Below are 24,636 nucleotides of genomic sequence, written 5' to 3'. Positions count from 1 at the left end.
GAAATCTTGAACAAAAATAAGACCTGCTTCAGAGCTTTAATGATTAACTGAGTTAATACATATAAAGAACTTAGAACAGTTCCTTACACAGAAAATGCTCAATAAATGTATTAGCTATTATATGGTTACCGGGCATAAAGGATTCTCTAGTACTCTAAATGCTGTGGGATAGCCATGGAACTAACCAAGCTAAATTTAAGTTTTAAGGCATTTATAATTCAACTCATTATGGTTCTGAGTTTTTAAAAAAAGTGGTGAATAATTAATTTTAATTCTTTGAGGTGCTTTAAAACTCTGCATTTTACTAAATGTTATTCATAAGGTTACATAGTACAATTGTTTCAAAGAGTTTAGAGGCTTAATCTAATTAATTTTCTGAGCCAAAATGTGGTAATTTTTTATAGACAATTTGTAAAAGTGAATATGTTTATCAACTGCGGGTTTTATTCTGAAAAAAAATCTTTACAAACATGACACGCATACTTCAAAGAACTGGCAATGAGGAGTTTACAACAGTAATTACGACAAATTTGAAAGGGCCTAGTACTAAGAAATGTTCTAATCTTAGATGTACATTTTCCTTCCTTCATTATATTAAAATGAAGCTGTTTCTTTTTTTTTTTTAAGATTTTATTTATCCGTTTGTGAGAGAGTGAGAGAGAGAGAGTGCAAGAGAGCACAAGCCAGGGGGAGGAGTAGAGGGAGAGGGAGAAGCAGACTCCCCACTGAGCAGGGAGACTGACTGAAGTGGGGCTCCATCCCAGGACCCACAGATCAGGACCTGAGCTGAAGGCAGACGCTTAACTGACTGAGCCACCCAGGCGGCCCTGAAGCTTGTTTTTTTTTATTTCTTTATCACTCCATTTTGAGCCATCCTTTAATTTCATTAACACATCATTAGACTTCATTTCATTGTCCCTTTTCAATAGGGATGCTCTTTTAAAATAAAGGTCTCTATTTTTGCAAAAAAAATCATGAGATCTAAAATCTGGCCAAATCATTTTATCAAGTAATCTGCAAGAGTGCTTCAACACATAGCGCAGTGGTTTTGGTGGAGACAATCTGTAAAACATACATTACTAGAAATCTACTTTATCCCAGCATATTTACCATTTATCTTAGTAAAGAGGTCTTTAGTGTGATGACTAGTGATTTGTTTTGTTTTGAGATTTGAGGAAGACCCCTTTGCAGCAGGTTTGATTATTTAAAAGTCATAAATATGGCTCCTTTTGGTAGTAAAACATCTTAACTATTGTATGCTACTCTCTCAAAAATAATTTGGAGCAAGCAACAAAAACTACAATAGTGTGAGGGATGCCTTGGTGGCTCAGTCGGTTAAGCATCTGCCTTCAGCTCAGGTCATGATCTCAGAGTCCTGGGATCGAGTCCCTGCCCCTCGTCAGGCTCCCTGCTCAGCCAGGAGTCTGCCTTTCCCTCTCCCTCTGCCCCTCCCCCGCCATGTGCGCCCTCTCTCTCTCTCAAATAAATATTTTTTTAAAAAATACAGTAGTGTGAGCTGCATTAGCATGCATTTAATTTGCTCAAATTCAACTACATGCGCTCTGTTAAAACAAGAAAACTGGAAAATAACAATTTAGGTAGTAAAGGCAACTCCCCCTGTTTTACTCATTATATGCTCAGAAGGACAGGCGAGGGAAACAAATTTTGTACCTTTAGTCCATTTCAGTATTTAAGTACCCCTCCTTAATGACTCAAGAGACTATTCAATTAAGCTGAGGGTGGTTTTAGTATTAGAGACATTTTCCACATAACATTAGTTATATGCAAGTCAACTATTTTATCCGTGCTCAGTGGAAGAAACAGCGATTATTCCACTGCTGCCAGGGAAAACTGGCTCTCCGGGGAGATGGAATGTCAGTCTCCACTGTGTACCTTCCTCGGGGATTTACAAGAGCAATTTTGACCAAATGCAATTTTTGCCTTACATGCTATCTCCAAAACTGGTCTCGTGCCTCAGATCCAACTCCACCGTTCGCCTGAGCGCTGCATGCGCTGCTTCAATAACAGTGAGTAACAGAGGCCAGATAATTACAGAATGCAATGCATGCTCATCTAGGCCATTACTGCAGCTCCACAATCTCTTACAATCCTGCACAGCATCTGTTCAGTTTCTGCCGCACTGTCCACAAAGTCTCAAATAGATCCGCACCCCACTGATAGTTAATGGCCGACAGCAACACCTACTTTCTAAGAAGATGGGGGCCATGGGGCCATCAGTTTACTCCATTTACTTTACTTTCACCACACAACTCTGCATCCTCAGCCAGCCCCTCCTCCTACCAACCGGAGTCTTGTCTCACCCCATTACTGAAACTACTCTTCGAAAGCCACCAGTGACTTGGGTGCCAAGTCCAAGCTCATCTCAATCTCCATCATTCTCTCTCTCAACCTTGCTACAAATTAGATGTACAGTACAGGGCGCCTGGGTGGCTCAGTCGTTAAGCATCTGCCTTCGGCTCAGGTCATGATACCAGGGTCCTGGGATCGAGTCCCACATCGGGCTCCCTGCTCGGTGGGAAGCCTACTTCTCCCTCTCCCACTCTCCCTGCTTGTGTTCCCTCTCTCGCTGTCTCTCTCTCTGTTAAAAAATAAAAAATCTTTAAAAAAAAAAAAAGTACAGTACAATACAAATGCTGATGCCAGGGCCCCACCTGCAGAATCCAGGTTAACTGGTCTTGGGTTGGCAGAGGGCTGGGTCCTTGCTTAAAGCTCCCCAGGTGATTCTAATGTGCAACCAGGGTCGGGAACCACAGCTTGAGGCGCCTGGCTGGCTCAGTCGGTAAAGCGTCCGACTCTTGATTTTGGCTCAGGTCATGATCTCAGGGTCGTGAGACTGAGCCCCTCGTAGAGCTCTGCATTCAGCAGGGAGTCTGCTGGAGATTCTCTCCCTCTCCCTCTGCCTCTGTCCCTCCCCCTGTTCATGCTCAATAAATAAATAAATAAATAAATAAAATCTTAAAAAAGAACCACAGCTCTACACTGACTCTGTTCATCAACTCGCCCCTTCGACTTGAAACTACCGGTCACCATGATATTCTACTCACTGGGCATTTCTACTTCTATTGTTCCTCTTCAATATCCTTGTCCGGAGTCTCTTTCTCTGATCCATTTGCTCTGCCAATTGTTCATTTTCCTCTCAAACCTTAATTTAAGGTCCCTAAGGATCTGAAATCTTGTATCTAATCTTGAAAAGCCTCGGCTCCAGACCCTCACCTCACACAGACATTGTCCCTCTGAATTCAAATTCCACATGTCCGAAACGTCCTACTGTGCGACTTGCCTCTCTCCATTCTACACAGTAGCTATTTCAAACTTTCTGCATTTTTCTCAAACCCCTCATTCTACCACATCTCTCCTTGCTCACAGCAGAAAACCTTGCTCCTACTTCACAGAGAAAATAGAAGCCTTCACAACTCTCTTAGCTTGACCACAATCTGACCAAGTCATCTACACATGCACTCAGTCTCTGCACCCCAACCCCTCTGGGGCTCTTGTTTTCAGCCACCACAGAGACCAGCGCCTGTCGATCATTCCCTTTCTGGATCCTTCCCATCAGCATCTAAGTATATTGAAACCTTTTCCATTTTCAAAAAAGAAACTCAGAAGACTGTTCAACTCCACATTGTCTCTTAGGTACCACCATCTCTCTTCTCTTTGCAGTCAAAATTCTTAACAAGTACCTATATCCACTTTTCCCCCTTCCCACTCACTGCTCACCTCACTACAAGTTTCCACGCCACCACTCCATCCAACCGGTTCTTGTCATAGTCAGCAAGGGCCTCTCTGTTACTAAGTCCACGGAAACCTTTCTAGAGCTTAGCTTTCCTGGTCTCCCTACAGGACTGTACACTATTGTACTATATTCTATTCTTTTTAAATATCCTCTTCCTCTGGCTTCCAAACACTTCACCATCACTTCTCCCCACTTCTCTGGCCACTCAGTCTCAATCTCTTTTGGAAGCTCACGTATTTCTGAGGATGCTTTCCTCACCTGCTCACATCCTCTCCCTGTACACCCTCATCTACTCCCAGACACCAACTGTGGGCTATCTACTGATGCCTCATAAGTATTTCTTCACCCAGATCTTTAATGAGATTTGGATTTACACACTCAAATGCCTAACTCTACTTCTCCTTTGAGAATTCTGTCTTCTTGATATATCAAATTCAACATGTCCAACACCGAACTCATTCTCTTCTCAAGCCTCTCCTCAGATCTGCTGCTTCTCCTCTTTCTCAGTGAAAGGCATCAGCCTCATCCATCCAGTTTCCCAAGCCAGAAACCCGGGCACCATTCTCATCCTCTCCTCTTTCTAAATGCACAACATTCCAGCAAGCACGAAGTTCTGCCTATTCCACTCCAATTGCTCCAGTTTAGCTCCAGCTGAGACTGTCCTGCTTCGAATTTTACTGGGACAGAATCCTAACTGGCCAGTGGGATCTCTCTACAGTGCAAATCTCATCATATCACTCTGCTGCTTAAGACTATTCAAGGCGGTACTGTTTATATAGGAACGGGAATAGACAAACAGGTTTATGGGATGGAACAGAGTTCAGAAACAAACCCAGAAAAATAATTTTATATGTGATGACATTTTTTAATTTTTTTTTTAAAGATTTTTTTTATTTATTTATTTGACAGAGAGAGAGATAGCGAGAGCAGGAACACAAGCAGGGGGAGTGGGAGAGGGAGAAGCAGGCTTCCTGCCGGGCAGGGAGCCGATGTGGGACTCGATCCCAGGACCCTGGGATCATGACCTGAGCCGAAGGCAGACGCTTAACGACTGAGCCACCCAGGCGCCCTATGTGATGACATTTAAAGCAGCATTTAAAATCAGTGGGAGAAGAGTCAATTAATGGAGTTGGGTTAATTGGCTATTTAGTTAGGAAAAATGGAAGTTGTATCCTTACCTCATGTAATGAATGGGTATAAATTCCAGATAAATTAAAGATCTAAATGTAATAAAAGAAATCATAAAAGAACATAGAAGAAAATACATGAGAACATTTTTACTAATCTGGGGATGAGTAAGGCGCTTGAATAAAAGGCCCACACTCTTTAGAAGGCTGGATTAGGACCCCTGCTCACCTCCTTAACATCATCTCTCTCTACTGTCCCTACCCCTCCTCTCTAGTCATGGGAATGTCTTGCTCCAAGAGATGCACCACGCACACTCTCTCACTTCAGGGGCGTTGCAACATTCTCTTTGCCCTCTCTCTAATTTATTGAACAGCACGTTCTCTTCCCTCTGATTACAAAAGCTGTATTTATCATTACCTTAAATTTCATTCTATGTCTTTTTTTTCTGCATTCTATTCAGTTCCATTGATCTGTTGGTTTCTTCCGGTGCCAATGGCATAATTTTTTAAAATGTATTAATTATGTTAGACTTCAGGTAGGCCTATACCTGGTAGGATTATTCCTTTCATTCTTCTTTATTCAAATTTTGAGAAACAATAGAATCAGCTTATCAAATTCTATTAAAAATTCCATTAGGACTTTTGGTTGTAATTGCATTGAATCTATAGATCACTTTGGGGAGGACTGGCATCTTCTCATCTAGGAATATGTTTCTCTATATATTCAGTCCTTCAGCAAAATTTTGTTATATGTCTTACAGAATTATCATTAAAATTTTTTTCCTGAGTATTACATAGTTATGATTGCTATGGTGATTGGGGCTTTATTTCATTACATTTTCAAAGTGATTACTGATGATGTATCGGGAAGCTATTGAATTCTGCATATTTTCTTTGCATCTGGCTAACTTACTGTTTTTTCTTACTAGCTCTAATGGTAGTTACTATTACTAATAGTTATCCCGGAAGAGTGAAAGAGTAGTAGATTCCACAGGAAAGAAAAAAGACAGGTAATTGAAGCAGGTCTGTATGCAAGATAATGAGGTCCATATAAAACAGGTTGACTTTAAAATGATAGTGTTATACTTAACTGGAAATGTCCCAAAAGTATACAGAACTGGAACAGAGAGGAGAGGTGAGGGCTGAACAAGATGTAGGAGTCACGTTCATACAGGTAAGAGCTGAAAACAGTCACTAAAAGCAATGTTGATGCCAGGATTAGTGAAGAAAAAATGACTATTCCAAAATTTGCTGCAAAAAATGAAATGAAAAAAGACATTTTTTTTTCATTGTGTGGTAGTTTCGTATTACAATTACTGAGTACAGACCTGTAAAATGTACTTTTCCAAAAAGAATTTCAGGAGACCAAGGGTGGGGTCTCCCAACGGTGGGTCTGACTATTACATTACTACTGTGGGATTCATGTGAAAAAAAAAAATTCTGATGATCAAAAGTAAAGGCAGGAAACGGGTGGAGGGAAAGGGAAATGCTGAACTACAAGGTCATGGTCAGGAAACCAATTTGGTGAGGTATGTGGAAAGCCAGCACATATAGAATCAAGTACCACATACAGTAGTGCACAGTCCAAAGGCAGCTTTGTTTTCCTAACAGGACTCAAATGGCAGGGGGAAGGCCAGCGCCTCCAATCCAGAGGGAACCACCTTGAAATTCCCTGTCAAGCTTGTTTTCTTTTAGTCACTCTTACCACTGAGACAGACTTTCAAATGGAGCTCAGACAAAAGGCTGCCCAGGTCCTAAGAAACGCATTAGCAATAAATGCCTGATGTTGATTGTCAGCAATGTACACAAAGTCCCCTTTTCATTCATTTCCACTATTTTTTCAAACAAGTCAATGGATGATACTTATAAATCACACAATGAAAGAAAATTAAGATCTAGTATGTACAGCCAAATGGTAATTTTATGAAAGAAAGGCTATTGTGTGTGTGTGTGTGTACACTATATGTGTATGTTCATATTATGTGTGCGTGTATTCACTGAAAAAACAGTGGAAGAGCACTTGTCAAACTGTAAAAGTAAATATCACTAAATACCACAATGCAGCATAGTTTTTATTTTTTAACTTATTCTTTTCTGCATTTTTACATAGTTTTTTACAATGAATATATGTTGATTTTGTAATTTAAAAATACAAAGCAGGTGTTATAAAAAACAGAAATCAAAGATCCAGACACAATTTTAATATCAAAGAAAAATAATCACAACTGTAATACAGAATTTCAGATTACTCAGGAAGATAGGAATTCTGATTAAATCTCCAGATTTTCAGAATATAAGTAATAAAGGAAGATGTACATTTTCCTTTATAAATGTACACCTACATTTCTCCTTTGGAGAAAGCTAAAATAAAGGGGTCTTTTAGGGAATGAGTGTGAAATCCATAAAGTAAGTGTAGCAGCATGAAAAAGAGAATGTAACTGATACTTTCATTATGCTGTAAATTGGGAAAGAGGTCAGAGAAGATAATCACCTCCAAACTGACCCCTTTAAAACAGCAAGTCAAAACAGGGTCATACTTTCTCGGGAAATGAATGCAACATCTCTCTGAACCCGATGAGGTGTACAGGGTTAACTGCAGGAGGGAGCTTCTTCTGGGCACAGTCATGGGGGAAGGGCAGAATGGGTGGCAGCTAACCCTGCCTTCCCCTGAGACAGCTGTTTCCTAGGCTGGACTCTTACCTTCCAGCTCCCCCCGACCAGGCTGCCTTCCAGATGCTGGTCCCTCTGGAGAGTCTCTACCCAATCCTATGACCCAGACCCCCATTCTCCCCTCCTTGGGACACGGACTTTCAAAGCTCAGAAGGAAGAGGCTGGGAAAGCTGCTAAGTGCACAAACTAGTGTCCTCTGATTTGAAACTGGAAGACAGTCTGCCAGAAGACAGCTGCCTAAAGCCAAAAGTAGTTTACTTGCGATCAGATGTGAAAAATGGGTACATTTATTACGCTCAATTGAACACATACTGGTTACGTGTCTTCTACAGATGAGGTACTTGCGAGGGGCTACAGGGGATATAAAGAAAAATTACTCACCTTCCTAAGGGAGTTAGTGTTGACAGAGGTGGTGGGGGAGAAATAAAGTCAGTCAATAATAATGCAACACAACAATGAGAAGGAGCACTGCAGAGTGGGTGAGAACAGGCTCTGGAGTGAGAAGACTGAGTCTAAATCCATGGTTTCCTAGCTGTGTGACCGTGAGCAAGTCACTTAACTTCTCTATGTCTTAATTTCTTCATCTGTAGATTAATGATAGTAGTGGTATCACCTCATAGGATTCATGGGGAAGGTAGTTAAAACATAAGAGCTTAGAACAGCACCTGGCACATAATTTTGTGCCCCTATGTAGCAATGTGCTCATATTTTATATCTTATATCTTCTATTAAAAAAGGGAGGCATTATTAGCCCTGTTTGTAGGTGAGGAGACCAAGGGTCAGAGAATTCGGTTATTCAGATAAGATCTGGAAAGAAGAACTGAGTTATGATATGAGCCCACATCTGTCTGAATGCAAAGCTTATGACTTTTATTACTACTACTAATACTAGGAAACAGTAGCAGTCAAGATTTGTTTAGTTCTTACCCTGTACCAATTACTGTATGCAGAATTGCAATTATTCTCACAAGATACTATGTGACCCCATTTTACAGAGAGAAGAAAGCCTAAGTGTAGAGAGTCCCGCACCCTTGCTGGAAATCATTAAGCTGGTAAGTGGCAAAGCCAGGGTCTAAGTCTCTGCTCTCTTCCAGTGCCAGAGTTCGTCACCCCTGTCCAGCGGTGCTTCAACTGGGGAGCTTTAAAAGAGAGGGATTTCAGAGGGTCCTACCCCTAGAGGTTTCTGGGGTAGGGAGCCGTGGCAGCACGCCAACCTCCTTGCCAGTGGTTCTCATGAGCCTGCAAAAGCATGTTTTGTCGTAGGTCTTAAATGCTAAGGTGAAAAGTTTATACTCACCTCATCTAGAAATGGGGAGTCAATTAAGGTTTTTCAGTGAGGTTTTTCAGTAAGCAGTGTTTTAGGAAAATTAATCTGGGAGTAATGAATAGGATGGACTGGAGGGGAAAGAAAAGTGTGGCAGAAACCAACTGGCAAGGAGACTATTCTCAGCCACAAAGCTTATTTCAGTCTTAACATAGCTATATATCAAACACACAGAAAATAAGTCCTTGGAAAAAGACCCACCTAAACACGAAATGACTTGCAACTGCAGAAAAATGTATTTTAATATACTGGATCAATATAGAGTAGCTTAAATAAAAATGAGGTTTTTTCTTTTTAAAATTAACAGAGAAAAAGATACAAGTATATGCACAAACACCAAAATTTTTAAAGGAGACTCTGAGACACAGTAGGTATGTAAATATGATTGAACTGACCTAGCATATTATGAAGAAAGGAAAAAGTAGGATTTTAAAGGGATTTATAGTCTTAAAAAAAACTAGGGAGATAAACTTTCTGGAAATATTGAAGAAAAGAGAATATAATGTGTGGGATTTATTTTATATAATAAAGGATATAGGTTATTTAGATAATAAATTCATGAACTGAAGTCATTTTTAATATATATTATAGCTGTAAATGTATTTATGAGACCCTAATTTTAAGGAAATAGTAGTTGTTGCCTATTTGAGATTAAAAAACTAAAATCAGGGTGCCTGGGTGGCTCAGTCAGTTAAGCTTCTGACTCTTGGTTTCAGCTCAGGTCATGATCTCAGGGTTGTGAGACAGAGCCCCGCATCATGGGGCTCTGCGCTCAGTGGGGAGTCTGCTTAAGGGATTCTCTCCATCTGCCCCTCACTCGCATACTCTTTCTCTCTCAAATAAATAAATAAATCCTTAAAAAAAACTATAATCAAAATTGTAGTAAAATAAGAAAGTTTCTAGGTTTATTATCATTAGAGCATTGAGCAGATACAGAAAGTACTCATTTTCAGAAAGGAACTGAGACAAGCACCATAAAGATATTATACCCTTTGACTAAATAAATCTGCTCCCAGTAATCTATTCGAGGGAATAACTGAATAAAAGCAAAACGGCATACACAGAGGATACACAACACAGTGTTTCTCTAGTACCTAAAAACAAGGAACAATCTAATGATCCAGTATTAAGGAATGCTTGATAAATTATGATTTATAAATCTAATAAAACATGTATAATATTAAATGAATTTCTATCATAAAAATGATATAGAGATATAAGAAAATGACTGTCATATTTTAAGTGCATATTGCAGAATACATCAATTGCATGGATATGATTTTTCCCTATATATAAAAATACATACATGGAATAAGGCAAATGTCAAAAGTAAAAACAGTAGCTCAATGGCTTTGATTAGGTGTCTTTCCTAAAATAAAAACTTTAAATATTGTTCTATTGTCTTTATATCTATACCCATTTTTTAAATTTCTTTAAGGTGGAAGAAACTTCCTAAGGCAAGGCCACCTCCCACCCTAATCCCAGATGATAACTCTCTCATGGATGGTTTTGCCTAATTAGTCTTATTTCTAAGGCAGCAGTAACAATAGCCTTTCTTCTCATTCTTAATATTTATATTAACTGGAAATCAACATAAATCGCTATCCCTTCTCACGATTCTGAGTCCAGGGCAAATCCAGGCGAATCCAGGAGAGGTGCCCCCACACCCACACGCTTTCTTGAATTTTTGGATAGCAGAGCTCAGCAGCCACATGGGTTAGCTTGCAATAAAACCCTTCCTATTTCTAAATAAAGTATTTCTCTGTGCTCATAAGTGGAAATGCACTCAGATTCTCCCAGAGTTCATTTTATCTGGGCCATTAGATAAAGAATGCCTGACAAAGGGAGAATGAGATTCAGGGAAGTGAGAGCTGCAGATGGCTTTCCAGAGAAGTCTTTCTACTGCCAGGTTTTTAGAAATAATTTGGGGGTGGGGGAGAATCAGCAGTTATGAGCAGGTTGCAACAGGAACACCTTATCTTAAACAATTTTTTCCAATGTTCTACACTCCATTTCAGGGAAAAAAATCTCGGGGAAAAAGAGGTAGTTTTCAAAAAAATTTTTCCAGCTTTTTTTCTGCACCTTTGCATCTTGAAGAATAACCTAAATAGTGGTTTGAAATGGGCCAACACAGATCTTGCAGACGTCGGGCAACCACAGGTCGAGTAAAAGAATTTCCTTTCTCCTGATCCAGCCGCCTCCCCTCCCATTTCCCATTCTCTCCATGTCACCCCACCACCACTATCCACTGTCCACCACGCATTGTTCCCTCACTCCTTTATACAGCCTCTTGTCTTCAGAAAAGATGTACGTCGTCCATGAAAACGCATCTGCTTCCAGTCCTCTGTCCTGAATACCCTCAGGAAGATTCGCCTTCCTTAAAAGACTGCTCTCTCCACATTACCCTCTGCTTCAAAACCCGCATAAACTTGCCAGACTCCTCAGCATAAACTTCAACTCTCTCCCTAGCTGGTCCATCTCTTGTTCCTATATATGCCTTGGGCTTTTCCATCTCTGCATCTTTGCTCACAACATTCCCTCTCTGAAATGCCTTTCCCTCTTCATCCTCACCGTCCAAAACCCGATCCCCATCCTTTAAGATTCAAGTTAAATTAGGGACGCCTGGGTGGCTCAGATGGTTAAGCATCTGCCTTCGGCTCAGGTCATGATCCCAGGGTCCTGGGATCGAGCCCCAGATTGGGCTCTGTGCTCAGCAGGGAGCCTGCTTCTCCCACTCCCTCTGCCTGCCTGTCTGCCTACTTGTGATCTCTCTCTCTCTCTGTCAAATAAATAAATAAAATCTTAAAAAAAAAAAAAAAGATTCAACTTAAATTGCACTTCCTCTGAAAAGCCTTCCCCGTTAGCACTTGAGGGCTTTGTCCTTCCTCTGAGCTGTCACCCTAACTTATGCCTCTATTATGGCATTCATGGTATCTTGCACATTTTATAGTTATTTGTAAATGAACTTATTTCTCCACCTTAAAAGCAGTGACAATAACCTCTTCTACACCCCTCCCGACTGCAGACTCAGCAAAGGACTAAGTTTTGGTGAAGTTCAGGCTGTCTGTGCACATTCCCATGTGCACGAGCGCACGCACACACGCATGTGTAAGTAAGAAGTTCCCACTTGTTTAGAACCTGGAATGGGTCGGTGTCCAAGATAACCTTCACCCGGGCTGCACATCAATTCCCGGAGCTGCTGCCGGGTCTCCCCGCCTAAGAGATTCAGATCTGAGGGACTGGGGCAAGACCCAAACATGGGTACTTTGCTGAAAGCTCTGGGTCTGAATGTGCAGCCAGAGGGCAGATGTGGGGTCCTGGCAACAACGTGTATGTGGTTCAATAGGGAGGAGGAAAAGGAAGAAGAATTCTCCCCCTTTTCTGGGGGAAGAATCCACCCAGTCCCATTTCTTAGTCTTCCTCTCCCCGTTGCACAGAACCTTATGATGCCCTAAATCGCCTGCGTTTTCCCACCTTGACCTGCCCCTTTCCCTAGCATCTCTATGCTAGAAGTTCCTTCCTGTCCTACCCCTCTTGAAATGTCAGTTCCTCCAGGGAGTAGAGTTCAATTAGATATTTGCAATAAAGCACTGCCATAAAGATAATTTATGCCGTAGGGATCATTAATGAGCTTGTTAATTTTTTGCATTCTATGATAAGAGCTACTATCTACTGAGAACTTACTACATCCTAGGCATGGGCTCATGTACGGTGGTGTATGTACACAAGTCCTAATTTCATCCTAGAGTAGCCTTGGGAGGGAGTTACAATTATCCCCATTCACAGAAGACAAAATAGACTTGGCAGGTGAGGTAAAGCAACCCGCCCAAAGGATACACAGCTGGGAAGTGATTAACGCCTACTTTCAGGTCTGAAGTGTCAGACTCCAAACTCATGCTCTTACCCTCCTTGCTACATGTTAAAGAAGACTCCTGCTCCCCCACACTTGTTACTGTGTTCAGTGGCACTTGACGAGGATAAAGAAGAACTCTGGTAGCAAGCAAGAAGGCAGGAAACTGCCAGAGGCTGACCAGACTGGCTCTGTTCCTGGGGTCCACTCCCCTGGCCACTGCTTCTGTAATTTACCCTCCTTCCTCCACTCCGACCCTCAGATTCTATGAGCACGGACAATGCCTTCCGTGGCGGCAGTACCTGGGCCTGGTTAGAAGGGGGAAACTGGGGCAAAGCAGCAGCCACCTGTGTGTAGGGTTGCTTATAACTAGTCTGCCCTATTTGAGATGCATCAGTAAAAATGCAATTAGTAGATTCATTTCTTAGATTTCTGTTCTATCTCACTTGTGAAAGACTTGAATTAACACCTACATCTTAGAAATAATACCCTGGTAGGAGTTAATGAGAAAAATATGTATTGAATGTGGGTCCTGGTTGTGAAATACAAGGCCTATAATATCCAAAAATGTTTTTATTTATCCAGGGACACTAACCCTTAACAAAGATAAATTTACTTCCAAAAAAAAAAAAAAGATTAGCCTGGACAACCTATAAAAAGAGCCTTAATTTATTTTCTGATTACCTCACTCTGTTACCAGAGACTCTTAGCCACTTTTGTGAAGACTTCACATGTCCATTTAAATCCGAGCTCATTCTACGGGCACGCCATTCCACATACCCCCAGAGTCCAGCACTCTTTGCCTAATCTGTGGCAACCAAGCTGGGATGATTCTGTTCCCTCAGTGCACACACTCTTGCACACACAAACCCAGTGTGTGAACCTCTGCCAAGGAACAAGAGGACAGTCCTGCTGGAAGATCAGGCACATCTGAAAGTTAATCGGTTTTCTCTGCGGTCCAGTTCCAGCTCTCTGCAGTCATCCTGACAGCTAAAACACGGCCAATAAACACTCCTCTTGCTTATGGCGCAGGGATTCAGGCTGAAGGCCATGATTAGCAGCCGAGAATGCACACCTCAACGGACTCAGTTTCTAACAGACAAAACTGAAATTATTTCGGTCTTTGTGGTTTTCTAAATGTTCTCATTCCAAGTCTCAGAACAGAAGGAAGCACAGTAGATGGTGCTGATGTACATACAGAACACTGACTGATGTTCCTGGTCAAGAGTGGGAGAGCCCGAGCTCGGCTTGCAGCAAGAGGGCTAAAGACGTAAACATAAAAGAGTCCACGGTGTGATGACTGTCTTGAATTCTTTACAATTCAACTAGCTTCGTGGGAAAAGCAAATTCTAGGAGTCAAGAAATCTAAACTAGTCCTGGCTTTGCTACAGAATTAGTTACTGATCTTTTCTGTGCCTCGGTTTTCTTACCTATGAAATACAAGTCTTAGTACCTCGATGGGCTTAGTTCCGTGTCACAGAGATAAAATTTGACCACTAATAATAGCATGACCATAAGTAAGATAATCCAGTAATGCTGAAATCTTATTACTATTTCTTATTTCATTTACAGTCACCAGAGTTTTATGATTTAATAACAGCAGAAAGAGTTAGAAATGGTTTTAGTCTCCACTTACTCGAGTCACTTTTCACTTTGTTCCCTTTCCAGAAAATAAGGATATAGGAACAGCTTCTACAGAAAGGTTCCTAAGTCTCAAATAACTAAGCACTATATAAAGTTTTGAACTAAAAAAGTTTCCTCGTCAAAATTTTTACTGCCTTGGCCGGGTCAGTAACTATGAGGAGGAAAACGCACTTGAAGTATTTGAATTCCTACCTCAGCTGTGATAGAACCAAAGGAACCACGGCCCCAAAAGCAGAAAAGGCTGGACAAATACATCCCGCATCCGATACAAAGCGGGGAACACTGGAGGGTGGTTCCTCCCTTCTCAACACCTTATCTTGCTAAACCACAGACTAGCAATACTAGTAAAAGTCAGAGAATTGGACTTTTAAGTAACAAACACAGAGAAAAGTGCATTAATATGAATGGACAGATCTGCATATTATAGAGGAACAGCCCCACCCAGGTCAAGAAATAGAACATCGTCAGCATGCCAGAAGCACCCTCCCCACCGGGTACCCCTCCTCGATCACATGCCCTCCCCCCACTCCTGCTGACACGCATGTCTCCTTGATGTCTCCTGGTGTATCCTGGGCACAAGAGCCGCGCCTTCTCCACGGCAGCAGTTCTCAAGCACGGGCCAGCGAACTCCTGGAGTGGAGAGGGGTCCCTTGACTACTACAAAACTGGAAAACTGGGATGGGTTCAAGATGACATGAACAAAGGCAGCAGTACCAAACTGTACCAGCAATCACTGTATTCCTCACCTCCGCACACTAAATAAAACATGCCAGGTTCGCATTAAAATGTCCCCAGTGGAGCAGTCAAAATATTAATTTTATTCAATCTCTACCCTTGAGAACGTGCCTTTTTAATATTCTGTGACAAAAACAGGAGAGTCCACATAAAGCACTTCTGCAGTCCACCAAGGTTCGAAGGTCACCTGGAGAAAGGCGCTTGGGCAATTGTTTGCCTTCGTGCTGACGGAGGCTACTTTTTTCATGGGACGCCATTTTTACTGAAGGAATGACAGTCAGACAAACTATGGTTATTCAGACTCGAGTGTCTGGCAGGCAAGTAAGCCTATCACTTCAGAAAAACAACTGACAGTTTTGGTGCCAGTGATAAAATTCGGGTTCTCAAGTGAAAATTAGAATTTTGGAAAACTTGTATCTGCCACCATGTGCTTGACAGCTTCCCCACACTTAAACACTTTTCCGATGAGATCAGTAGTGAAGTTAAAGAACGTGACATCTTAATGTTGTATAATGAAATGTGTCAACAATGAAAAGATCCACACAAGTCAGTAGACCAATATTTTCCAAATAATCAATGTTTGGTGTTACAAAATCACGCATGAGTAAAAATCTATGCAACATGCAAGATAAACTAAGGTCTTTTAATTAATAAATAATTACAAGTTTATTGACATGGTTTCAGGTTTCACACTGCCACCAACCTTTAGGAAACCACCATTTGTAGTGTTAGTTGGGCATCAAAGAAGAATATCCACAATTGTTTGAAAAGGTTATGAAAATACTCCTCCTTTTTCCAAGTACATATCTGTGCAAGGCCACATTTTCTTCATATACGTCAACCAAAACAATATGCCACAGCAGATGAACGTAAAAGTGCAGCGAGAGAATCCAGCTGTCTTCTGTTAAGCTAGACATTAAAGAGATCTGCAGAACTGTAAAACGATGCCACTCTTCTCACTAATTTTTCTTGTTTTGGTAAAATTTAGTTATTTTTCATTTAAAATGTTATTTATGTTAACACGTAATGGGCTTTTCAATGAATAAACAAATATATATTTTTTAAATTTCTCTGTTTTCTAATGTGGCAGATGATATCAATAGATATAATCCACATAAACAAAAGTTCTTTGAAGTCCTCCATAATTTGTAAAAGTATAAAGTGAGATCAAAAGGTTTGAGGAACTGCTGCTTGAAGGTATAATCTGGGAGTGAAACTGCTGGATCCCAGGATATCTTATCTTCAGCTTCACTAGATACCACCAGACTTTTTCCTAACATGGTTGTACCAATTTACACTCCCATGACAGCTCTTTGGATTCTGAGTATGAGTCCTTTGTCTGTTGTAGGTGTTCTAAATACTTTTCCCAATCTGTTTGTCCTATCTTTTTAGTGAACGGAAGTCGATCAACCGTAGCTGAACTTATCAATCTTTTCCTTTATGGTCAGTCCTTTTTGCATCTTGTTTATGAAATCTCTCCATATTCCTAACTCTATATTCTCCAATACCTTCCTCTAAACATTTTACTGCTTTGCCTTTCACAGTGAGCTTCATGGCACTGCACGTTTATCGGTCCTTTAGGACCTGTATGGGCTCGGGACGGTTTGCAGAAAGGAGCCCGACGAGTCCTCTCCGTGTTGCCACGTCTCATTCAGGGGTCATTCTGTACGTACTACCCCTCTAAGTTTCCATCTGAATAGCTCAATTCAACTTAAGAGATGGAAGCCTGAGAATTCAAATGTTTCAGTAGAAGATAAAAAATAAAGAGACCTCCACTTTTCAACTGGCTCTTGGGTAAGTAAATATATCATCCATCTTTTTATAGTGTTACGGTGGTCAGCCTAGCTGCCTTTCTTTCATGTGCCACAGTGAAATATTCAAGGAAGTGGCGTTGATGTTTTAAGAGAGAATTGAAAGCATTTGGGGACATTCTCTAGGTCCACAGATTTCAGTATTTCTCAGCAAAAGATAAATCTAAAACAGAGTGAAGTGCAAGCATAGTGCTTGTTTCAGTTACTTTAATTTACAAAGGGCTGGGTGGTGGTTCCAGGATTCTTCAGTAGGAAAAGCACCATCCTATCCACCACGGGAATTGGAAAGGGCATTCATGTCACATATTTGTCACCCTGAGACTCCAGCATCTTTCTAAAATGTAAGTTACTTCTTCAAGACTCAATAAATATTCATGCCCAAGTATCTGTTTGCACATGAACTACCTGCTACTTTTAATGCCTAGCATAGTATTTTTTCAAACAACAGATCATTATCCACTAATGAGTCATGAAATCAATTAGGTGAATTATAATCAGTTTTGTTTTTTTTTTAGTGAACTACAATGCAATGTAATAGAAAATATCAGAATGCCTTAAACCATAGTGAGGGTGAATATTGCTTCATGAATTTTTTTTTCAGTTAAACATGTGTATATGTGTGCCTCAATGTAAAATGTATTTTTTACTGTGAGTTTCTGTCAAAACACTTGAAAGACATTAGCCTGGCATGTCGTAGTGAGTACACGTGCTGGAGAATTTTCTTCCCAACAATCATTTCTTATCTGGGGAAATACCCAGCCACCCACCCACTTCTAGTTGTGTGGGTAAATACATGTGTCCCCATGTTCCTACATGACCCCCACCTCCCTGATCCCTGCTGAGTGTTCCAGGAATGGACACGTGATCTATATTGATCTGATGAGTTCCCCATGATTTTTTTTAACTTGGCCTCCAGAGAACTTTTCAGTGACAGAAGCTATAAAATAAACTGCTGGTGGCCATGTTTCCAACTCTGTGGAAACATGGTCTGCCATGAGAAGGAATGAAACAAACATGCAGAAAGAGGCGAAAGAAGGAGAACTCTGGCCACGTTCAGGCAACTGCAAGTCTATACTTTCCACAGTTTGGTGACCCAAGCCTTTCTTAGATTCTGTTAAGTCAAGTCTCTGTTTTCTAAGTTACTTTCATAGGTTTCTGACACTTTCAGTCAAATAGGGAGACATATAATGCCTATTCTCCTCAAGTCTTGGGGGCTGAAGTGATGAATTGAAAATTTAAATTCCAATGAATGATGACTTGGGTTCTTGCCCTAAAATCTATGGAACTCCCCTCACTCTACCATTTATCATCTAAGAGGGAAAATGCACAACTCATAAAAAGCTATAAATATAAAAAGGTTGTTACTGAAATTCAACTTTGGTCTTCACTACCAAAATGAAATAAAGAACACTTTGGGATAAACATGGTAAATGGAGGTTGGACCCTCGAAGTCTCTTGAGCAAAGTTCACATATGCACCATTTATAATATTTTGCCTCTTTCTTTGGCATGATTTGAAGCCTGTAGCATTACAGTAGAAAGGTACTGCACAGACCTCAGTCAATGGGATATCTGTTTATTTTTTAAAAGTTAATCCAGGGGCGCCTGTGGGCTCAGTCGGTTAAGCGGCTGCCTTCGGCTCAGGTCATGATCCCAGGGTCCTGGGATCGAGCCCCACGTCGGGCTCCCTGTTCAGTGGAGAGCCTGCTTCTCCCTCCCCCTCTGCCTGCCTCTCTGCCTACTCGTGCTCTCTCTCTGTCAAATAAATAAATAAAATCTTTAAAAAAAAAAAAAAAAAGTTAATCCAAAATCATTCCATCGAGTTCTTTGGCCCTGGAGTCTAGAGGGAAGGCAGAATCGCCTGATTATACCCAAGTACTGCTGAGTGTGATTCAAGGACTTGGAGGCAGAAATGTGAGAGAATGAAGAGAGAGACTGGCTGAAGAGCAAAACCTGGAGCTGAGAGAGGTGAGTATGATCCAAGCCAAGAGACTGGGAAATTGAACGCAGCTTTTAAATTAAAGAGAAACTTCTCTTCCTCTAAGAATATAACATAGCTTCCCCCTATATCTGCTTTACTGGAGGCTAGTTTGCCCTTAAAATTTATAATCCAACTGCCTTTGTGTGTACCTGAACATTTCATGCAGAATACTGCACAAACTGACCCATTTACACAATGCAGTTTGTTCAGCTTTGGAAATAGCTACTGAGAAAGACAAGTTTAATTCTGATGCAAGTAAGGTCTATAAAGGCATTCCATGAGTGTTTTTGTTGGCAAAGTAATCTCTTATATAATGGGACTTGTAATTATTCTGATCATTTTCTGCATTCCCTATCAATTCAGCTTGACTTGGAGATTGCCCAAATTATCAGAGGTTAAAAAAGGTTCTCCAGGTTCTCAGCGGAACAGCACTCATGGAGGGCTAGCAAGTGTGTGACATGCTCGCCATCAGCTTTTGAAAATGTATGCCAAGGAATTAAAAGTTATCAGCAGAGCTTTTATAACAAGGCACAATAATATACGACGTTCTCAGTCAAAACCTGTAGGGACAACACCTACAGAAAAATCTGGTGCCAACAATCTCATTTGCTTTTTTTTTTTTAAGATTTTTTATTTATTCATTTGAGAGAGAGAGAGAGAGCAAGTGAGAGCACGAGCAGGGGGGAGGGCCAGAGAGGGAGAAGCAGGCTCCCCACTGAGCAGGGAGCCCGATGAGGGGCTAGATCCCAGGACCCTGCGATCATGACCTGAGCCAAAGGCAGATGCTTAACCGACTGAGCCAGCCAGGCGCCCCTCGTTTGCTTTTAATTTACTTTTAATCTTTATACTTAGCTTCTCAGGGACGAGGAGCATTTTTCTGAAACGTTCCAAAGTGGTCACAATTGTCATTTTTTTCATACAGATAGAAGGTTATATAAAAAAGAGCTTCTTCATAAATGTTTCCAGAAGACTGAGGCCAAATCTGGGTTATCCATGAATTTATCTGTGACAGTCCTAGTCTTTTAAATGTTTGAACACTCAGCATGGGGTGCACCTTACCTTGGATGAAGCCTCCCCCACTAGATCCCACACTCCTGTAGGTCTGGGTCCAGCACAGGGCACATACTCAGGAATGTCTGCTGGAAGCTCAAATCAAATTAGCTCCTAGGATGGGAACTGTAGCCTCTGCTTAGGGAAGAGTTTATTTATTTATTTATTTATTTATTTATTTATTTATTTATTTATTTATTTATGAAAAATGGAGGGGAGGAGAGGCAGAGGGACAGGGAGAGAGAGAATCTCAAGCAGACTCCCCACTGAGCACAGAGCCCGACGTGGGGCTTGATCTCACAACCTTGAGATCCTGAGCTGAGCTGAAATCAAGAGTCAGATGCTTAACTGACTGAGTCACCCAGGCGCCCCAGGGAGGTGTACATTTTAAAAGAAAGCGCACACTCGTCTGCATCTGGGGAATGAGCCCTAAGACTAGTCTCTGCAATTAACTTAAGTTTCACTCTCCTTATGGAAATGCTTCACTCTAGATTTTTTAAAAAGTATATTAAAACTGAACAGTCCCTAAGGTTCATTCTGCACTACCATTCTAAGTAAGAAATAACAAGACTCCTCTTTTTTTATTGGAGTATTAACTTCAAAGTCAATCAAGAAGTTCCCCTTTGATGGTCTATGTGCTCTTACTCTGAGCAACATGAACTTGGTTACTAATCTGGATTTGCTGACTGTGGTTTTCTGTGTAGCTACGAGAGTGAGAGATGGGGAAGACCATGGAGCTGGGTGTTATCAAAAGTGCTTGGTTCTGGTTTGGTGAAGGGAATACTGGAGCAAGAGGTCAAAAGACAGAGATTCCAGTCTCAGCTCTACTGCTTGCGCTCCTAGGTGCCTTGAACAAGCCATAAACGTTGAGGGAGAAGTCCGCTCCTCATTTAGAAGGGGGAAGAGCACTAGCTCACAAGGTGGCTGGGGGTGTGGAACAGGACCATGCCCCTGAGAGGGCTTCCAAACTACGACGCACCATCCACCTGGTATCATTACTTGTAACAAATCTGCCCAAATCCTGTTTTTCAACAAACTCTGAAATGTCAAAATGAGAAAGCTAATGCTTTTATGAAGGGTTAAAATGCAACTTCTCCTTTGTTCTCTGCTCCTATCAGATCCCCCATGGAACAGACAGCGAGATCACGACTTAGGAGTTACAATCTAAGCCCCACCTGGCTCTCCCGAGGCTCCACCACCGACTTCACTTGTCTAACATCTGTCCCCTGCCCTTCCTACTCCTTGTTTACCATTACAAACAGCTTCTTGCAGGGATGAGAAACTCCGCTGCTGTTCAATGATAAACTGAGACACTTGAGGCATAGCTGTCTGAACCTCGAGCCAGGCTGGGCAGACCCCCTGCGGCCGTTCCTGTAAGCCGTGGGTGCGGGCTTCCCCAGGCACGGGTGGGGAAGCCCGCGCCGGTGCCACACTGCACGGGCCGCTCACTGCAAAGGCGGCGCCACGCGCAGCGGACCCAGACGTCCCGACGTCACTGCACAGCAGAAGTGAGTGGCTCCGACTGGAAGCTGGTACGGACTCCTCATTCTTGGTTGGTGAAACGGGAGTCACTTGTGTTCTTTGTAAAAGCAGATTTTATGTACTTCCTCTCTATTCCTTCAGCCTGCTGGCATTTTAAAAGCTGGCACTATCATCTTTTAAAGGCAAGACTCTTTTTTTCCCATTTGACGAGATAAAACACAAAATCAACAGCTCTTTTGGTTCATTTTAAGTTATACAATAAAATACATTTCCTTCACCCCAAATGCACTTTTTCCCCGCCCTGGGTATATTTTAGTCAGCTACTGTATAGATGTTAGCTTCCTGAGGCTGCCAACACAGTTAACTTCTGATTCTCACAGCTTCACTTAAAATTCATTTTTGAGTGCCTACTGTGTTCCAAAGTGCAGTGTTAGATAGCAGCTTTTTAAAAAACTGCATTTGCCTTTTTAATACATAAGAGTTTTAGCCATTTTTCTCTCAGGGCTAAGCTAAAATCGACATCAATTTGCATTCTCTAAACCTACACCTCAGAATCAGGGGAGCTGGCTCAAGTTGGGGCAGTCCGCAGAGAAGTTAAAGTACAAGTAATTTCTTGTGGATAGTCTACACATATTTAAACACCCTCCCTCGCTATTCTTAATGTCACACTGAAAAACCAACTCAGAGTCACGAACAGAAAACCAAGGGTTATCTACGAACCTAAAGTATTCCCAGGCCATATATGCAACTATAAGTCATGGAAGGTAAAATTCTTCTTCTTCACTTTTTGCAACTGCCTGAAAATACACTAGAAGTGGACATGCGAGAAAGACAACTATTTTACATAACACATAAATAACATTTTTACCAGTGGCTCGACTCTCCTCTCCTTCCCAATAAAAATCTGACTTCTGATTAATAGAACAGTTCTTTCATGTTGGTTTTGTCTCTTCCAGTTAACATCACAAAAGAATTGTAATCATTCATTCTCTCAATTTTATGTCGCTTTCAGAGGCCAAATGAAAAACAGGATCATCTTGTTAATAAATCTTTCCAATTACGCTGGGGAGTGTAGACTTACACTAGATTTTTCAAAAGGCTCTCTCTCTGAGGCAAGGGAGCAGGTTACCTTAGTGTCAAAGAGTCCCCAAATGCAGCAAGATTATATCTGATTTTAATGCACAGATGTCTTCACTGGAAAAAAAGAAAAACCTCATAAATCATCATCTCCACACATTTTAGAAGGGAGCGGAAGTAACAGAATACAACAGTTAACAATTACTAAAGAAGTTACTTAAAATAGTGGAAAGAGAGACAAAACCGTGCTTAGAAGGCCTGAATATCAGTCATTCCACCACTTGTTCACTTTTTAATTCTCTGGGCTTTTCAGTTAGCTCATTTCTAAAACAGGAATAAGTCCAGCTCTCCTGCTCATCACACAGATTTCTTGTTAGGATTCTATGTGCAAATTCAAGGATAAATACTTTACAGACTGTTTTAAAGGGCTATCCAGTATTCCTGACATTAGCAAATTTCCCTGCATTGCATTTACTCAAGTGTGGCTGAAGGTGACCGAAGCCAGTGACAGGCCTTCAACAGTCCTGCCAAAAGAGAATCTCTAAAGTGGGTCCACTATCACCGCTGCGTGGGGTGATGTCAGGCTGTTGTTTACAGGAGAAGAAAGGCTGCCAATTTCCACTGAGCAGAAGACCGCAGTGGCCAGCCTCCTTCAGCTGCTTATGAGCAAGAATGGACTCTTTATGTGTGGCATGTGTGTACATGCAACAGTTCATGTGGGGCCGGGGGAGGGCGGTCAGACACACCAAGACACGAAAACGGCTTTGTATATGTGCACCAGCACTCTGGGTCTTCTGTTTTCACTAAGACAACTAATCAGAACTGATCAAAATGCAACTTTCACTTTTGTCACTCTGAAGAAAAAAAGAAATGCCCCTCCCAGAAACTTCATTGTTTGATTTTTTTTAAAATCAAATCAAGTATTTTTAAAGCAGAACAGTCAATTCTTCTAGTTTTAACAGACTCCTCAAGTTCGACAAACATTCACTAACAGAAAGAATTATGGAGGATATATTTCAAAGCAAAAAATATATTCAGATTGCAGTAACCAAGTTTTATAGAAACGGAGTGGCTGGAGTTGCTTCCTCCTATAAGCTCAGGAAGTACTCACTCAAGTATTAACATACGCCAACTGAATCCACTTTGGGGAGATATTTTGTTAAGTCTATTACTATAAAGGGAAAAAAAAGTCTGGCTTATTAACATATGCCCATTCATGAAATTTCCTGGCAGAAAGCAACTTTATATTAAATCAAATTTAGAAGGGCAAAAGAAAATAGGGACTGCATTCATTATATTCTTTCTTCAACTATCCATCACCTTCTGGGATGGCAGTCAAATCAGGAATAATATGGCAACAGATCATGTTTATAACTGGCATTGAAACTTTACTTCAGACAATAAATCTAGTGTATATCTTAACATTTGAACACTGAAGAAGAGACGTGGGAAATATTTTGGTACCTGAAGATGCATTTTCTTTGGTCCTGCTGTAAGCATAGCTGAAAAGAAGAGAAACTATGGCTCAGTAACAAATGAAGTGGAGGACGAATTCTGAGTTCTATTTTTGGCTCTGCTGCCGATTAACGTAAAATGCTAGGTCAAATACCTAGCCAAGGTGAGCCTTAGTCTCAGTATCTGAGAAATGGGGATGATAATAGCAAAGATTCGTTTCCAATTTTTAGGAAAACATAAGAGAAAAGAAGTTAACTCGCGGAAGTCTTGTGTAACATTACAATACACTACAGGAACTAGAAAATAATAAAAACACGGTCTGGGAATCCAGCCTGATATTGGCCAACTCCTTTGAGAGTTGGGGAGGAAAACGTGCTAAACAAGTAGGAAGTGTTATTAGCACTTCTTTCATTTTATAGTTAGACATAACAGTAGCATGAAAAATATGGCACCAGTTCAACTTTTTCAGGGCCAGTTCCAGCAAGTAACATTGGCCACATCTTCCTAAACACACCAAGAAACCTGAAGGGCCATCCCTGGGCTCCTCCTTAACATGGAATGAGTAAGGAAAAAAAAAAAAGGATGCCAGAAAACCCTGTAGAAAAATAGAGAAGTAGGTTTAGATTATACTTGAAAATGCCTGTTACTGGCTTCATTCCTTCAAGTGGTGAAGAATA

At 41.1% G+C, this 24,636-nt stretch overlaps 1 protein-coding gene across 2 annotated transcripts in view; it reads right to left on the bottom strand.

Moving 5' to 3' along the window:
• Nucleotides 1–24,636, bottom strand: part of SERTAD2 (SERTA domain containing 2) — a 108,415-nt gene that overhangs the window by 67,599 nt on the left and 16,180 nt on the right. Inside the window, exons 2-3 of one of the 2 annotated variants that reach the window (XM_078056473.1) lie at nt 23,969–24,006; nt 22,557–22,621 (exon numbers count right to left, since the gene is read on the bottom strand). The exons of the other annotated variant lie outside the window; for it this stretch is intronic. The gene's annotated coding sequence lies outside the window, so the exon portion shown is untranslated. The remainder of the gene's footprint in view (nt 1–22,556; nt 22,622–23,968; nt 24,007–24,636) is intronic. 2 annotated transcript variants of the gene reach the window in all.

The sequence above is a fragment of the Halichoerus grypus genome, chromosome 10, assembly GCF_964656455.1.
Source record: "Halichoerus grypus chromosome 10, mHalGry1.hap1.1, whole genome shotgun sequence".
Lineage (NCBI taxonomy): Eukaryota > Metazoa > Chordata > Mammalia > Carnivora > Phocidae > Halichoerus > Halichoerus grypus.
The sequence above is the reverse complement of the archived record's forward strand: the minus strand, read 5'-3'. Positions and strand labels throughout refer to the sequence as shown.